General features: G+C 35.0%; 1 protein-coding gene across 1 annotated transcript in view; it reads right to left on the minus strand.

The window, feature by feature from the left end:
* LOC111223922 (troponin T, fast skeletal muscle isoforms-like) overlaps window positions 1-16,981 on the minus strand; it is a 42,661-nt gene extending 25,680 nt beyond the window's left edge. Inside the window, exon 1 of the mRNA XM_022748231.1 lies at window positions 16,898-16,981. The gene's annotated coding sequence lies outside the window, so the exon portion shown is untranslated. The remainder of the gene's footprint in view (window positions 1-16,897) is intronic.
* Between the last annotated feature and the right edge of the window lie 835 nt (window positions 16,982-17,816).

Raw genomic sequence — 17,816 nt, forward strand, 5'->3', positions numbered from 1 at the left:
ACTACTATACTATTTGATGGCGTTTTTTTGATGTTTTCATGCCTTACTTATACTATTCATGTTTTTGACATTTTTATGCCTTATTATACTTATGATGTTTTTTTCATGCCTTCTATTACGATTGTCCATTTTTAAGACATTTTATTGCCCCACACTATACTATTGATGTTTTTATTTTTTGATTTTTTTCGATGCCCTACTATACACTATGGCATTTTTTTTTGACATTTTATGCCTTACTTATACCTATGATGTTTTTTCTGACATGACGCCTTACTATACTTTATGATCGTGGTTTTTCATGCCTTACTTTACTATTTGAACAATTTTTCTGGACATTTTATGCCTTACCTATACAATGTTATGTTTTTGTGACGTTTTTATCCTTACTATACTATTGATGTTTTGTGATTTGTTTCATGCCTTACTATACTATTGATGTTTTATGACATTTTTATGCCCTTACTTATAACTATTTTGTTTCTTTGACATTTTTATGTCTTACTTATTCTATTGATGTTTTTGTCACCCACCGATGTTTTTTTATTTATGCCGTACTACTAAACTATTGATGGTTTTGACATTTTTACACCTTACTATACTATGATTGTTTTCAATGCCTTACCGTATACTATGGCATTTTTTTTGACATTTTTTATGCCTTACTAACTATGATGTTTTCATGCCATACGTATACTATGGCAATTTTTTTGACGTTTTTATGCCCTCACTATACTATTGATGTTTTTGACATTTTTTATGCCTTCTTAACTACACTATGGCATTTTTATGCCTTTACTATTCTAGGATGTTTTTTTGACATTTTATGCCTTACTATAACTATGACATTTTTATGCCTATATTTACTATGATGTTTTCATGCCCTTACTATAATATGATATTCTTCTTCTTTTTTACATTTTATGTTTTTTGTGTTGGGTTTTATTTTTTACATTTTTATTGCCTTACTATACAGTTGATGTTTTTTGACTTTTTATGCCTTATATATACTATGGTGTTGTTCATGCCTTTACTCATACTATTGGCATTTTTGACATTTTTTTATGCCTTACTATACAGATGATGTTTTTGACAATTTTTATGCCTATTTATACTATGACATTTTTATGTGTGCCTATGCTATACTATGGGCATTTTTTTTGACATTTTTTATGCCTACCTATTTACTATGATGGTTTTTTTGACTATTTTCTATTGCCTTATTAGTGTTTTACTATGGGAATGTTTTCATTGCCTCACTTATTTAAAAATTTACTGCATTTTAAGACATTTTTTTTTTATGCCTACTATACTATGATGTTTTTTGACCATAAATTTTCATGCCTGACCTATACTATGATGTTTTTGACATTTTTTTATTTTGCCTTATAATACATGATGTTTTTATGCCTACGTATTACTATGATGTTTTCATAGCCCTTACTTATAAATATGATATTTTTTTACATTGTATGCCTTACTATTACTATGATGGTTTTTGTTTGAACATTTTTGATGCCTTTTTACTTATACTATGTTGTTTTCATTCCTTACGTATACTATGGCATTTTGACAATTTTTATGCCCTACTATACTATGATGGTTTTTTGGACATTTTTATGCCTTATTATACTTTACTATGACATTTTCATGCCTTTACGTATTTACTATGGCATTTTTTGACATTTTTATGCCTGACTATACTATGACTGTTTTTGACATTTTTTGACAGCCCTTTATTACTATTGATGTTTTCATGGCCTTTACTATTGAAACATTTTGACATTATGCCTTACTATTTACAATGATGTTTTTTGACGTTTTTTATGCCTTACATACTATGATGTTTTTTGATGGTTTTCATGCCGTTTTTAACCTAATTTTTAATACTATGATGTTTTTTATGACATTTTTTATACTGCCTTTTACTATACTATTTGTTTCTTGACATTTTCATGCCTTACCTATACTATGCATTTTTTTTTTTAACATTTTTTTATGCATGCCAACCTACTATTACTATGATGTTTTTCATTGCCATACTACACTATGGCATTTTTTGACGTTTTTATGCCTCACTATACTAATGATGCTTTGACATTTTTACTTTGCCTACCCTACACTTATTGGCAATTTTTATGCCCTGTTTTACTAAACTATGATGTTTTCTTTTGACCATTTTTATGCCTTACTATACAGTGACATTTTTTTTATGCCTTACGTATACTATGATGTTTTCATCCTTACTCATAACTATGATATTTTTTTTTTACCATTTTTATTCCTACTATACTAGATGTTTTTTGTTTTTGACTTTTTTTATGCCTTACTATTACTATTGGTGTTTTCATGCCTTACCTTACTTATGGAATTTTTTTTTGACATTTTTATGCCTTACTATACTATGATGTTTTTTGAACATTTTATTGCCTTATTATACTATGAACATTTTAGCCTTGCTTATACATATGGCAAATTTTTTGACATTTTTTTATGCCTTACTATACTAACATGATGTTTTTTTTTGACATTTTTAAATGCTCTTATTATTATATGATGTTTTACATGCCTCCACTATTACTACGGCATTTTTAAGACATTTTCTTATGCCTACTATTACTATGATGTTTTTCTTTGACATTTGTGCATGCCCCTTACCCTATTACTGATGATGTTTTATTTTGACAAATTTTTATGCCTATTATACTATGATGTTTTTATTGCCACTTAAAACTATACTATGATTTTTGTTTCAATGCCTTACTAATAATATTGAATTTTTTACATGTTTTATGCTCTTACTATATATGATGTTTTTTGACATTTTTATGCCTTACTGATTTACATGGTGTTTTTTCATGCCTTACTTTATACTATACGGCATTTTTTGACATTTTTTATGCCTTACTTATATACCCTATTTGTATGTGTTTTTGGACATTTTTTATTGCTTATTACTTATGACTCATTTCTCTCATGCCTACTATACTATGCATTTTTGACATTCTTTATGTGCCTACATACCTATGATGGATTTTTTTTGACATTTTTATGCCCTTATTTATTACTATTGATGTTTTCCAGCCTTACTATTACTATGGCATTTATTTTTAAGGACATTTTTTATTGCCTTACTATTACTATGATGTTTTTTGACATATTTTCATCCTTACTATACTATGATGTTTTTTGACATTTTTTATGCCTACTTATACTATGATCGCTGCCTTTTTGACATTTTTACGCTTTACTATACTATTGATGTTTTTTGACATTTTTTTTTATGCCGTTACTATACCTATGACGTTTCTATGGCCTTACTAATACTATGGCATTTTTGACATTTTTTATGCCTTACTATTACCTATGATGTTGTTGTTTGACAATTTTTTATGCCCCTTACTATACTATGATGTTTTCATTAGTGCCTGACTTTTACTAAATGGCATTTTTTTGATCCATTTTCATGCCTTACTATACTATTGATGTTCGTTTTTGATATTTTTACGCTTCACTGTACTATGAATGTTTTCATATGCCTTTATATATACTATCGCAATTTTTTACATTTTTATGCAGCCTTACATATACTAGTTGAGTTTTTTTTTTGACATTTTTATGCTTACCATACTATCGGTTTTTTCAATGCCTTACTATTACTATGGCATTTTTTTTGACATTTAATGCCTTACTATTTTACTATGATGTTTTTTTACATTTTGACGCCTGTACTATACTATGACAAATTTTTCTTGACATTTTTATGCCTTACTACAATGATGTTTTTGACGTTTTTATGCCTATACGTATACTATGATGTTTTGATCTCTGATTTTTCAATGACTTACTGCTATTACTATGATGTTTGTTTTGTATGACATTTTTATGCCTTACTATTACTATGCATCATGTTTTTTTTGACATTGTTTTATGGCCTTACTATACTATGGTGTTTTTCAATCCCGTTTAACTATACTATGGCATTTTTTTTGAATTTTATGCACTTACTAGTACTATTGATGTTTTTTTTGACATTTTTATTTGCCCTTATATAACTATTGGACATTTTTCATGCCTACTATACTATGCATTTTTTGACATTTTTATGCCTTACTCATATACTATGGATGATTTTTTGACATTTTTAATTCTATGCCTTATCTTATACATATGACGTTTTTTATGCCTTATGTATACTATGGCATTTTTTGACATTTTTTTATCTTGCCTTACTATACTATATGAATTGCCTGTTTTGACATTCATTTTTACGCTTTACAATACCTACTGATGTTTTTTTGAACATTTTTTATGCCTTACTTATTACTAGGACGTTTTCATGCCTTACCTATACTATGGCCAATTTTTTTGACATTTTATGGCCTTTTTACTATACCTATGATGGTTTTTTGGACATTTCTTATGCCCTTACTTTACCTATACTATTGAATGTTTTCATGCCTTACTTTACTTATGCATTTTTTGACATTTTTATTCTGCCTACTATACTATGATGGGCCTTTTGATATTTTTTACGCCTTCACTGCTACTATTGATGTTTTCGATGCCTTAATCTATACCATTGCATTTTTTACATTTTTATGCCTTACTATACTATTTGATGGTTTTTTGACATTTTATCCTACTAGTTACTATGATGTTGTTTTTGACTGTTTTTTATGCCTTATATAATTACTTATGATGTTTGTTTTTTTTTGACATTTTTATGCCTTACTATATATATGATTTTGTTTTCATGACTACATATACTACTTTGATGTTTTTTTTGATGTTTTCATGCCTTTACGTATCATTATGTGATGGTTTTTTGACATTTTATGCCCTACGTTATACTATAAACGTTTTCATGATACTTAACTATACCTATGGCATTTTTTCTTTACATTTTATATGCTACTTATACATGCTGTTTTTTGACATTTTCATGCCTTACTCATACTACATATACGTTTTTTCATGCGCTTACATACTATGGCATTTTTTGACGGTTTTTTTTATTGGCGCGTGCACTATACTATGATTTTTTTTTTGACATGTTACGCTTTACGTATACTATGATGTTTTTCATGGACTTATTTTTACTATTGGAACAGTTTTTTTACAATTTTTTTAATGCCTTTACTATACTATGGACGTTTTTTCATGCTTAATGTATACTATTGATTGTTTTTTGACATTTTTTTATGCCTTACCTTATTTACATTATGACTTTTTCATTGCCTTTTACCATTTACTAAATGGGCCTATTTTTTTGGACATTTTTATTACCTTTTACTATACTAGATATTTTTTGAACATTTTTTATTCGCTTACTATTACTATGATTTTTTCCCATGCCTTACATACCCTCTATGGCAAATTTTTTTTTTTATTTTTAATGCCATTACTATACTGCTGCTGTTTTTTTTGACATTTTCATGCCTTTACTAACTATGACGTTTCAATGCCTTTACTATACTATGGCATAATTTTTGACATTTTTATGCTCCTACATTCCCATTATACTATGATTTTTTTTGACATATTTTATGCCTTACTATACTATGATGGTTTTTCATACTAATATATACTATGGCATGTTTTAACATATTTTTTAATTTGGCACGACAAACGTTACTATTATTATGATTGTTTTTTTTTGACACCCATTTTCATTGCCTTACAACCGATACTATGATGTTTTCCTTTTTTTTGGGGATGTTTTTCATGCCTTACCTATATTATTGATGTTTTTTTTGATTTTTTATTTTGTGCCATCACTATACTATGACGTTTTTCCTATGCTCTTACTATATTATGAACAATTGTTTTTTGACATTTTTATGGCCTTACTATACATATGATGTTTTTTGACATTTTTATTTTCTACTTTATTACTGATATGTTTTCATTGCCTTTACACTCATCTACTATGGCATTTTCTGACCATTTTATGCCTTACTATGACACTATTGATTTTCATTGCCTTTACTATACTTTATGGCAAATTTTTTGACGGTCTTTTTCATGCCTTACGTATACTAGATGTTTTTATGTGTGTTTCATGCGCTTACTATACTTATGGCATTTTTTGATCATTTTTATGGCACTTACTTATTACTATTGATGTTTCATGGCCTTACATATACTTATGACTTTTTCCATCCTTACTATTACTATGGCAATTTTTACATTTTTATTGCCTCACTATACTTATTGAATGTTTTTTTTGATGTTTTCATGCCTACATATACTATGATGTTTTTTCCCACGTATTTTTATGCCTTACATACTATGGCCTTTTTTATTGCCTTACATATACTATGATGTTTTTTTTCATGGGCCTTACTCCTATTATGGCATTTTTTTTTTGACATGTTTCATGCCTTACTATTTAAGCTGTGAACGTTTTTCATGCCTTATTATACTATGATTTTTTTTCACAATATTTTATGCCCTTACTAATTTACTATTTACATTTTTACCATTCTTTGACATTTTTTATACCCTCATTATTAAACTATGAGTTTATTTTTTTTTGACATTTTTTATAAACCATTCTCTACTACGCAGTTTTTTCTTTATCTGAAGATTCTCATGCCTTTACTATACTGTAATGGTTTTTAATGCCTTACTTCTTGTAATTACTAAGGCCATTTTTGACATTTTTATGGCCTTTATATTTATTTTTTTTGCTTATGGGGTGCTTTTTCACGTTTTTTATACCTTAACCCTACAATAATGGTCCAAAGGTGGCGAACACAATTGGTATTGTTACTATATAATATTGGTTTAGTTTATATGCCCCATGAAGTTTGCAAGTTAGTCACTCTGCTAGTATGGATTTTTCTGTGGGTACCCATTAATGTTTTTATGCCTCAAAGACTTACTGAATAAAACAAACACTGAAAATGTTCTAACTCCAATATGTAAATGGGACCAATTCTTTACCTAAAGCCAGAACCATAATAAGAACCTAAGGACCAAAAGCTTGTTTTTTGCATGTCTTTGTTTTACTTTCTGTTTGGGCCCCAAAACCCACAACCCTACCGCCCCAACAAAATCTAACAGAGCTCTATATTTCTGAAACAGGGAAAAACTGTTTATTTTAGCATTAAGCAAATGTCATTTAAGTTTCTTTCGGACTTCATGCAGTGACTCCAATCTGTATGTAAAAACAGTTTACAGCATCTAACAAACCAAAAAACTGCACGGAGGGTTTTTTATTAAATAGGGTGAGAATGATTGTGTTTGCCATCACAACACGAACCCAAATGTAAATGCTGTAGAGCAGTTTCCATCGTCTCACTCTTTCATGTACCACACACGAGAGAAAAGATGCTAAACATGGACTTGAAGGGAGATTGAAGAAGGAAAAATGGCTTTTACATGACTGAAATTTACCCATCATCCTTTCTTGCATATCGGCCTTTTGAAGATCTGACAGAGTCTTGCCAAAAATGCAAATGATGGGAAATGGTTTCACTGACAGCAACATGAAACATAAAAATGGAATAGAATGGCCTCGGATGAGACAGGCACTCGATTCATGTAAAGCCAGCTGATTTCTTCTTCTCCCTTTTTCAAAATTATATGCACAGTTCTTATCAAAACACACACCTGACACTGAGCAGTTAATGCTGGAAACTATGACAAAATGTTCTTGTTGTGACTGCCTGTCATGGCTAACGGGACTGATTGATGGGGTGGATGTGATGTGATAACTGAGTTGGACCATTTTTTTACAAAGCAAAGCCCAGAGTTTGCTGCATTGAAACTCAGAAAAAAAACAGGGGGGTGTCATGTTGGGTTCTTTGAGAAAGGGAGAAGTCCAAAGGACACCAAAAGGCACTTTAGGGTTCTTCAACATGGAACAAGACTCTAAAGGTTTTGCAACACACACACTAGCTGGGGTCGTTAGCCACAGCGCAATCCGTGAAGTTGGAATTAGAAAAAAGAGCTTGCTGCTTTACAGGAGAGATGTTTGTGATTGCGTGTGTGGATGCTGGAACAGGGGCCAGTAACTTGGCGGTGTGAGTGCCGTGGCTTTACATTGAAAACACGTGGGTTTAGAACTATTAAGGACATGTCATACACTCAAATGGTGTGTGTTGCGTTGTGGATGAATTGCTAACTATTCATTGACACTTGGCATGAATTGAACAAACTGATGATTTTGCTTATTCTAAGAGTTTCTTCAGCAAGCGCGGAAGGTGTTATTAAATTAAAGATTTGTTTTGAGAGTGGCACTCTTAAAGGAAAAGGCAAATTGAGTTATTTCATATCAAAAAGGTTTGTTCATTGTTTTAAATTCACAGCCAAAATAGCTTCATTGGCCAAATAATACCACAGGGCAAATAAAGAGATATCCTGTGTGCCAATTTTAAAAATTTTTGACCTGACGGGGGGGGCCCCAACTAGAATAAGTCCATGGAGGCATCCAAAAATGGAAACGCCTCAACCTTTCTGGGGAAGCTCAGAAAGTTTTTTGATACAACTGCCAAAACAAAAAATTAAATGTGCGCGCCTGATGGTCTACCGGTTCAACCCTGCTCAGTAGGTTTTGAAGAAATTGTAATACAAGACAGAGTTAATTTACCTTTCCCTTAAACACCAATGAGGAAATTTATTACAAGAGTTATACATTTGTACTGTAAAAGTTTTGCAAAATGTTGATAGCATGAATGGTGTTCATTTTGTTTTCCACCAAAATATTTGATTTTTTTGAAAAAACTATATCCAACCTTGTAGTGACTACACGACCTTATTCAAACGTAACTTTATGTTATATGTGTTTAGACTCTCACAGAACTTGCCGTTGGTTTTCAGGTCAGTGACAGAATGACAGATTGGTTGGTCTGATTTTTTTAATACAGATGTAATAGGGAACTTTTGAAACAGAAACCCTCATCTGAATGCGATAAGATAAAATAGTGTTAATCTGGACTGTCTTTGCAACCACTGCTACTGACCTTATTTTTAACATGGGTGCAAAACTTCTTCTAGGGCTTTAGGTTGAATCTATCGGTCTTGTCTCTTTAATCCGTAAGTTTGTTGCTCTATTTACTGTCCAGATTAACTTTTGTCGTACGTACTGGGCAGTTATGCAAGAGAAGGGTAACCCAGTGGGAAAGGGCACTAAAGGGTAAGCTAAAGTGAAACTAGATTAGTGAGCTGCAAAAAATATCAAAACCTAACAAAAAGTCAGGTGAGTCATTGGAGTCATCCCAATTCTTCCCTTTTTTATCTAGAGCCAGAGAAAAAGAAAATCCTGCCGTAGCTCTAGGGTAGAGTGGTGGAAAGGCATCTAGTCTAGCAGCAAGGTGTTAATGCAAAAGAATCTGACAGAGAACAAGAAACAAATGTTTAAAATATCTCCACAAACTGGCCAGATTTCCTTCACTGTGTCAAGGAAACAAAGATTTTCTGCAAGCAGGTTGAAGAGTTTCTGCTCTATTTTCTTCTATCATTCCTTTACAATCGACTTTTAAAACTTGAATATCTAATTGGGAAAATTTAAAAACTGAAATCAATTGAGGTAAATTCAACATAAATACTTATCTAGGGGATTCCCTCCAAGAAAGAAGAGCAAACAGCTATAGGACTCTTACTGTTAGTAAGATAAAAAACAAATGCATCTCAAAAAAGTGCTGGTTGAGAAGATCAAGCAAAAAATTGCGCCCAATTATGTTGCTCACGTTGGTTTGATACATACTTCGTGTAAAACAACTGGAGTTTTAGTTCAAACTTTTACAAAGTCTGGAAGTCACAGAGCTACAAGGCTTTGCAGTGACCTATTACGGAAATGTGAAAAGCAAAGTCCTGGCCGAACTTTGTCCTGTTAAGACTCATACCTATACCTTTGTCGTCAAGGCTGGATTATGTTTTTGCCAGCGCATCGTGGATGTTGACAGGACTTGACTATGCTAGAAGCAAGGAGTGCTGAAGTCCTGCAGAAAGGGTTGAAATGAAACTGCCCATGCCACATACCTTCCTCCTCATGAACCACCTGCTGCACCTCCTCTGGCTCTGGTTCTGGTTCAGGCTCTACCTCTGGCCTTGCTTCTACCTGCGGCCTCCGGTGCCTCAGGGCTACTTACTACTTTCGTACTACCTCCTCCTGGGCCCGGGCACGCAGCATGCACCAAAAACCCCCGGGGGGAAGAGGGCGAGTGTGTCGTGGAGAAGCCGTTAATGAAGACACACAAGACATTTACCAGAGCCATTAGAAAACCAAAAGGTGAGAGATTACTTTAGTTACAGAGAGGAATGGGGTGTTTGAGCGAGGGATAAGCGCTGACTGTGAGAACAGAGAGAAAAGAAACAAGATATGAATGAGAGAAAAATCACTTCTGACCTTTCACCCACAGAAGCCATAATTTAACTGTTGAAGCTGGACAACTACTGAAAGAGCAGTGGGTTTTGTGTTGACATTTTGTGAACATCAACCACAAAAATCAATACAAACCAGAGGAATGGCGCCTAGAGGAAGTCTCCCATTTATCCTGAGCGATCATTGAAGATGGTTAGTTTTCTGGTCTGTTATTTTTCTAAATTAATTTAACAAAACCTAAGGGTAACAGGCAATAAAAGATTATTTATTATATTTAGCATTAAACAGTTCAGCCAGGAAGAGCACAGAACACAAGAGGCTGTTAATTTCCAGAAAACAAAATGGCTTTTGAAAAGCCAATGTGAAAAAAAAAGCTATCGATATAACTCTATGGTCTTAATAAATATGAGCTTGCTGGCGATGCCATTTTTCACTTAAATTGATTTTGGGTTTAAATATATATTTCTATTTCCCAGAAGGAAAACTTTCCTGCAAATTACATTGAGGCAGTTGAGATTCGTAATAAGTCAAAATTAATAAAAACACTTAAACTAACTTTCACCAGTGTTGCTGACATGTTGCTCAACTTATGAAAATAAAACAAATTATATATAATGTGGTTAGCCCATGGTTCAGTCGAAATGTTTATGGATTTTATTTTGATGGAACTAAATGTTGAAGTGAGCCGCACGACACACTGCGTCTATGAAAGGCTGTCAAGTTCTACGGTTCCAGGCGGCTTGTAGTTTTGTTCAAATGTTTACTGTGAGTGTTATTGAACTTTAAATAAAAGTAGGTGTTTGAAAGTTCTAAAGTAGATGCTATTTTTTCTTAGTTGATATAGATAGTTTAATGTTTAAGTAACTTGATTCTACAGAAGAGCCAAACCCTCAAAAATATCTCATTGAGTCTATAAGTTAGTGAACCAACAGCTTGACTGCGTAGCTAGCTAGATAGTAAACTACAGCTTTTACAGCTGGCCTAACTTTTTTTCTAAAATTTATTATGTATGAGAGCTATTTCCCCTGCGGGTTGTGTGCTTGTTGCTTCGTCAGGTTTTGCTCTTCAGTGAAAGTCCCTCGGTGATATTTGGAATTAAGTAACTCAGTTCCATTGGGAATCATCCAGGTAGCCTTCCACCCTCCACCTCCGTTTACAAATGAACGGCCGTATGTGTGAATAGGTCTAATGACAGTTGCCATTGATTGGCAACCTTAATTAATGACCATGTAAACATGTTCACCATTGGCAAGAAAATAAATCCAAAAAGCTGAGAATAAGCTGTCGTGATCACATTTTTTCCGTCTTGACCATGTGGATTGAAACATCACTCAGAAGAAGTCGCCCTTATATGGAGAGTGTGTTGGATTGACAGCTTGTAGCTTTACCGCCAGCAGTAGTAATTACAACATAAATAACCTACGGCTCCCACTTAAATTACAGATGTAATTTACTCTCTGCACAAAAAATGAAAAAAAGTTCTGTAATAATAGCTCTTGCACACCAGCCACAAAAAAAGGCATTTTATATTGTGACAAATAATGCAACTTGCCAGATTGATTAAAGAGACAATCCTGACTCTACGGTCGACTGAGACTGAGCGGTCAACTTATAAAAAAAAATGATGGGTTCATAGTATCAACTTTGCCTCAAAAGCAAATCCTGCTAAGACTGAATTAAATCTGCCGCAGACTTGTGCGGAGTCTAGTGATATCTACCACCAAACAGCACTGCCATCTACGCCCATATCCTGCTATAATGAAGCAGGTGTCAGAGTCAAACACTTCAATAAAGGGCGACAACAAGCAGCCTGACAAAATATATTAGTGCAGTGGAAAAATGTCTTAAATATCATCTTTACCTTTCCTCGTCTTCAGTGTCGGAACAGAAAGAGATGGGAGAACAGAAACAAATACAACACGAGTGCTTCATTTAATTTCATTACATGATAATATTTCTCTGAAGCTGACAAGCTTACCATTTGTTGAACATAAATTGAAGATAATATATGTTATTACCAGTGCGATGAGGACATATTTTCTAAATTAATTTTAAAAAAAAAAAAAACTGTCGACAATAATCGAGAAAAGAGAAAGACAAGCAGCTCTCGAAAATCATGTCATGGCGCGCATTTATCAAAATCACCACTGTGAGTTAACCACAGCATGGAGGAAGAAGGGCATTCTTATTTTGTCAGGTCAAAGTTTTCATTTCAAGTCTGTTGTGACACAAAGCCTTTCAAAGTCAGTTATGTGTGAGAGGTGAATCTTAAAATATAATTTTAAATAGAAATAATAATGCTCTAAAAATAGATTAGATTTTATTTAATTATATTTTATTTTAAGCATTGTAATGTCATAAATTGCAAGTGCAAAAGAAAACAGAGAAATTATATGCATGTTGGGTACTGAACAGCCCGACTGAGCACGAGTAGGGGCCCATGGCCCAATAGGGGCCGTGGGCCGGGCCAGAGCCTCTTATTAGGTCAGTTGTTAAGTATTTCTTTTTGAACATAGTCTAAAAGACACAAAACAACTACAGAAGAGGACAAAAATGAATACAAAGACACAGAAAGAAATGAAAAATGATCAACAAACAAACTGAAAACAGCCCATGTAAAAATGACTCTTAAAAGACATAAAACAAGCAAAAAGAAAATCAGAATTGACTACAAAAGACGTACAAATAATGACCGTTAATAAATATGAAATGACCATAAATAGCCAGAAGAACGACAACAAAGGAGACCTCAAAATGACCCAAAAAGCAATACATAAAACAACTAGAAAGACACATAAATAACCCTAAAGAGACAAAACAAAGAGACGCAGAACCTACTAACAAAGAGGTGACCAACACAAACACAAAGTTTTCAGTCTTTCAAGGCCTTTTACATGTCTGTGCCCAGGGGCCCATTTTCTCATAAGGCGTCCATGCGTTTTGTGCTTTGTTTGTGTAGAACTTACAATATTCTGAAAACAAAACACGTCTGAACGGTGTCAACTTACCCTCAATACCTGAATGACCAAAAAAAGACATTCAGAAGTCATGAGATAAAATCCTTCTGACTTCATCTGCAGCAGCTTCGTTTTAATTTGATCTAGGTCAAACAACATCAGACAGTGTGTTGCACAGTTACTGACCAGTGTGGAGTTCAACTACACTTCCTCATGTGTAGACATTTGTGACAGGGGCAGACTTCACACTACCTGAGGGAAAGACAAAGGACTGATGATTGACAGGGTTGAATAGCAGCAGAGCGGACTGTGCTGATATGAAAAGATTAGTAGAGTCACAGTAGAGTGAGAGTAGTTAGGTTTTTGATCCCCTCAGAGACACATCGGTCTTCCTGGGGCAGAAAATACAAACTTATCTCCTGCTCCAGTCACACTTTATTTTTATTGAAAACTTACCATTTCTTTCATGAAGGTAAAAGTTACCAACAGACTGTGTCACAACTGGACGATAGATTGCACATATATAAGAGAATAAGTGCAATCCTATTTGTCCAAGAGCTAGTGAGAGTGAACCGCAGTAAAGCTACAGTTAGCTAGCATAAAGGCCAGGAAACAGGGCTAAGATGGCTCTGCCTGGAGGAAACAAAATCCTTTCCTTACAACACCTTCACTAATTAAACACGTTTAAAGTTTCAGCTAATTAAACATAGTTATATAATGCGGATTATGTTTGTACAGAAACAAAAGCAATAAAAAATTTAATTTCGGGGTTCACGACGGGGAGTTTACATGCTGTTCTTCTGCTGGTTTGCTGGCAACATTCAAGGTGACACAAGACTCATAGTAAAATTATTATAGAATCAATACAATGGTTTCAATTAGTGGCTTTAGCTGGTAGGTGGATGTTTTTAACTTCCCAGAGGTGAAGTTATTTACTGAAGGGCACTCAGTACAAATTTTGAGGTTGAAATGATTAGTCAATGGATTGATTAGCTGCATTGACAGAAGAATTAATGTCAACTACTTTGATAATAGTTTAAGTCATTTAACCCATATGAAACCATCTAGAAATTTCAAATGAGATTGTTACACACACAACGCGCCTCGCTGACTACTCACCCACTCATTCTCTACTCCCCTATAAGTACAACACTAACTGTTTCCCTCAAGCACTGATCAGACTGTTCACGAGCATTTCGCACTTCACTCGCGCGCTGACGCACTCGCGCGCAGCTCACACACACTGTAACCTCTGACCCTCCTATCCATATGCTCACCAACCTTCGATCTCATGAATATCCATGCAATATCTTTGCATCAGATTCGAATCACATACTCACTGCTATGGTAAGAATATGATGTTTGTTTTTGGTTTTTTCTTTTACAGTTGTGCTTGAGCACCACAAACAAAAAATCATTCACCTCCATGTACGTATTTGGAGTTGAGACAGACTCTCAGTTCTAATGAATTCCAAACTCGTGTCTCATATACGAAATACCCCTCTAAATCAGCTGTGAAGTGGCACCGTGGAAGCTCTGCTGAAGTCCAGCATCCACTGCCACATTAATGTCCAAAGGGAGGGGGGGGGGGGGGGGGCGAGGAGCAGCCACACTGGAGCCATAGTAAGAGGATTTCTGCTCACTGTATATTCTATGTACAAATATATCATATTTGATATATATATATAAAGTGTCTTTGGATGACTCCTTCACACTTAGTGGTGGGCACAGCTGCAGAGGACTTGGAGGATTAGTTCTGGATCATATTTCTACCCATCAGCTGAGGAACGGTGTCCAAATAGCTGCTTTAATCCCTCAGCTCGGTCCAGTGGGAGGATCCTCTGCACTCAGGCAGCCAATCAGCATCCGCTTCCAACAAACGAGCTCTTTGATCGACTTACAGCTGACAGCAATCTCACCTCTGTGTGTCCAGCAGTCGCTCTGTACATACCGACACTTCAGCACTCTGTATATTTAGTGGATGGTTACTTCATTTCTTCAGTATGAGAGCACTGAATGCTGAGAAATGTTTCTGAGTCTTTCTGAAACCAAAACTCTGTGCTGAAACTCAAAGACCGATCAAACAGGTGACACCACAGAGGAAAATCACATCCTGAGCCAATCGAGGGCAGAATCAGCAGATTTAAAGGCCAATAGGAGATGGATATATAGACTCATCACATCAGTCCCGATGAAGGATTTGTATTTTGCCTCTGACAGTAAACAGACCTTGTGACTCCTCGCTATCTCTAAACCTCATGTCTCTAAAATGTTGGCCGGGCTTACAGTTCGACCTACGTGGGTGTATCAGTTTAAAGTTCAACATACTGTCAAGAGCTTACAGGGGAGGAAAAGAGAAGAAAAGAGATGGCAGACATTGTGAAGGAACCAGAAATCTGACAATTCAGCATCTGCTCTTGTAAAACCTGAACCAGACCCTGGATGTGAAAGTCTGTTGACGTGCGTGTGTCTCTACAGATCTTCACATGTTAACATGAACCACAGGGGGTAGAATCGCTTTTACAAAAACAGAACATGCAGGAAACAAAGACCAAAGATACACCAACAAAGTGTAACAAATTAGATATTAAAATCTGTGTGGTTTCAGGCTTTTCAGCGTTTGATTCTTTGAATGCATTGTGATTTTTCTGTGGCGTACATTTCGACCACTCATCTTTGAGCCACAAGCACAGCATCCCCAAAATGATTTTATATTGTGCAATGCTGCAGGAAACAATTTACATCCAATGCAAATGCAGCAAGTTTGATATATGGGGGAAAAAATTGGTAAAAATTGTCTTAAAATATTAGATATAAAAATCTAATTGTGGTTCTGGCAGGTAAAAACAGTCAAAAAAAACATTAAAGAAAACATAAAAACTAAATCACATCAGAATTATCCCTTTATAGCTGAAATTCAAAGCTTCCATGAGTGGAGCATTTCAGCATCAAATAAAGTGAAGGATTATTTGGCAATATCTGATCATACGTTGTTTGTTTTTCATTACTTAGATACATTCATTTAATTTAATTTATTTATTTAGGGACAGTGCACGTTAATCAGCATTACTATAAATGTGCCACAGTGTTAGCCAGCTGGCTGATTTTAACCATTCAACTATTTCCCTCCAGAGCTCTCAGGTTTTACTCCTTCATTTCAAATGATGATCTACTTCCTTCAAAAGTGCATAAAATAAAATTGAAGCTGTCATTTTTAAATTAAAACATCAGATTTAATTACATAAAATGACATTTTAATTAATCTGTGAATAAATCAAAGCTGAGGAAACTAGACTCCAGCTCTTCAGCCAGACTGTCAACCATCTCAAACATAAACTACACATGTTTGACATGCAGGAGAACATGTCTACGTCTATTTCAAACGTCCCTCCTGAGGTTACAGCCAGTAGTGTTGGAGGAAAGATCTGAGGAATGATCTGGGTTTTCTCTCTGTCATACAACACCTGAGGCTGCACACAAATGCAACAAGAAACTAAATCTGGGACCAGCAGATTTTGGCTTAAAAGAAGAGACAAGTAGTCAGAAAAGTGTTTGTTTAGTGTTGATGAGTGATTTCAGGGCTGCCGCCTGTCTGCGGCCGTCTTACCTCAGAGGGGAAGAGAAGCTCCTCCGGCGATGAAGATGAAGATCTGTAAGAATCTGCAGCCTCTGCTCAGAGAATAAGTCCTTGTGTTATAGTGATACTTGAGCTCATCAGGCCCTTATTGGCTGCGGGATGAGAGTGAGGTGTGTGTGTGTGTGTAGTATATATGTTTATGTTGGAAAAGGTGGGAAAAGAAGGGGTGGGTGGGAGTGGGCGGTGGTGGGGGGTGCTGCCATGACCCTGGAGAAGGAGATGGATGAAATACTGTGGATGGAAGAGGAGGGCTCAGGTTTAGGAAAGGAGCAGCTGAGAAGCTTCTGTTGCTAAATTTACAGTGATAGAAGGCTGAGAGGGGGAGTTACACATCAGCTTGGCATCCAGACAATAGAGGGAAAGTGTGTGTGTGTGTGTGTGTGTGTGTGTTTGTCAGCCACTTCATCAACTAGCCATTCAATCACCCAGGCACTCAGAGTACACTTCAGAGGAACAGAATAATAGAATAATAATAGAACTAAAAACAGAATCCTAAAAATAAATGAAAATAGACAATAGCAGGTACTATAAGTACTACATGCCAACCTACGCCAGTTTATAGATTCATTCATAGCTAACAAGCCTGGTTATGTTTTCAATAAACCAACAATAACTAAACAAAAAATCTCTGCTAAGCAATCAGTCCAAATATGCAGATTTGGCCTGTGTGGACCTTCAGGTTTTCTGTTGCTCATCCAAAGTGATCAGGTCTCAAGTTGAGCAGCAACAGTTGGATTCAGTCGGTGTTGGCTGGTGGTGGGTCTCAGTTTTAGGCCGTTACAGAAGTAGCTCCCTCCTTGAACACAGCTGCAGGCCTTGCTATGACTGGGTGGGTGTATTACCCAATTTGTATTAGCAAATACGTACCATCACACAAGGGTGTAATCTC

The sequence above is a fragment of the Seriola dumerili genome, unplaced genomic scaffold (genome assembly GCF_002260705.1).
Source record: "Seriola dumerili isolate Sdu_G_001 unplaced genomic scaffold, Sdu_1.0 BDQW01000011.1, whole genome shotgun sequence".
In the NCBI taxonomy this organism is placed as follows: domain Eukaryota; kingdom Metazoa; phylum Chordata; class Actinopteri; order Carangiformes; family Carangidae; genus Seriola; species Seriola dumerili.